Source organism: Apium graveolens, chromosome 4 (assembly GCF_009905375.1).
Source record: "Apium graveolens cultivar Ventura chromosome 4, ASM990537v1, whole genome shotgun sequence".
Lineage (NCBI taxonomy): Eukaryota > Viridiplantae > Streptophyta > Magnoliopsida > Apiales > Apiaceae > Apium > Apium graveolens.
In genome coordinates this window covers 260,548,670-260,549,751 of record NC_133650.1, presented here as the reverse complement: position 1 = coordinate 260,549,751, position 1,082 = coordinate 260,548,670, and the positions used below count along the sequence as shown (strand labels likewise).

At 41.3% G+C, this 1,082-nt stretch overlaps 1 non-coding gene across 1 annotated transcript; it reads left to right on the top strand.

The window, feature by feature from the left end:
- The first annotated feature begins 679 nt into the window (after positions 1-679).
- On the top strand, positions 680-786 carry LOC141722961 (small nucleolar RNA R71). The gene has a single exon (XR_012575958.1). It is a non-coding gene; the product is annotated as a small nucleolar RNA R71 (small nucleolar RNA).
- The last annotated feature ends 296 nt before the right edge of the window (positions 787-1,082 follow it).

The following is a 1,082-nucleotide window of genomic DNA, read 5'->3' as shown; positions in this document are numbered from 1 at the left end:
ATTCAGTAATGCATTAGCAATTTACCCAATCTGATTCTCCAAGGTCTTGATTGAAACCACTTGGCTCTTGCACATGAGCCTCAACTCCTCCAATTCAGATTTTTAATTAGCTTATAGTAACTGCTGAAGTTGAAGTTGTTGCCTAGGGGCATATTACGGTTGCTAAAGACTAGGAGGGTTATACTGCTTTGCTGTGTATGGATGATAAGATTGTTACACCGTATTATGATTGTTGCTCCAGCTGAAATTAGGATGATTGCGGTTATTGGGATGATGAGTGGTTGGAGCTTGCTGCTGTGATCTTTGAAAGTTGCTCACAAATTGGGTTGATTCGCTAGAAATAGCACACTGCTTAGTTTCATGTGCCCCCGCACAAAGCTCACAAATATTATTGATTTGATTAACTCCATAATTAGCCAAAGAATCCACTTTCATCGTCAAAGCTTGAAGTTGAGCAGCTATAGAAGTAGCTGTATCCACTTCCAGAATTCCTGCTACCTTTCCTTGCAATATTCTTTATGTAGGATTCTAGTATTCATTAGCTGCCATTAGCTCAATCAACTCATAAGCTTCATTATAGCTTTTGGCCCATAAGGCTCCACCTGATGCTGTATTGAGCATAGGTCTAGATTGTGCGCTTAAACCATTGTAGAAATAGTTTATAATCATCCAATCAGGCATGCCATGGTGTGGGAACTTCCTTAGCATCTCCTTATATCGATCCCAAGCCTCACATAGAGATTCTCCAGTTTGCTGTGCAAACTGAGTAAGAGCATTCCTGATTGCAGCAGTCTTCGCCATAGGATAGAATTTAGTTAGAAACTTTTGAGCAAGATCCTCCCATGTGGTGATAGACCTTGGTGGTAGAGAATGTAACCAGCACTTTGTTTTATCCCTTAGAGAGAATGGGAAGAGTCGCAGCTTGATCGCATCTTTAGTCACCCCATTGAACTTGAAAGTGTCGCAGATCTCGATGAAATCCCTGATGTGCATGTTGGGGTCTTTTGTTGGAGAACCCCCAAACTGAACTGAGTTCTGTATCAACTGAATCGTGCTTGACTTGATCTCAAAAGTGTTAGCCG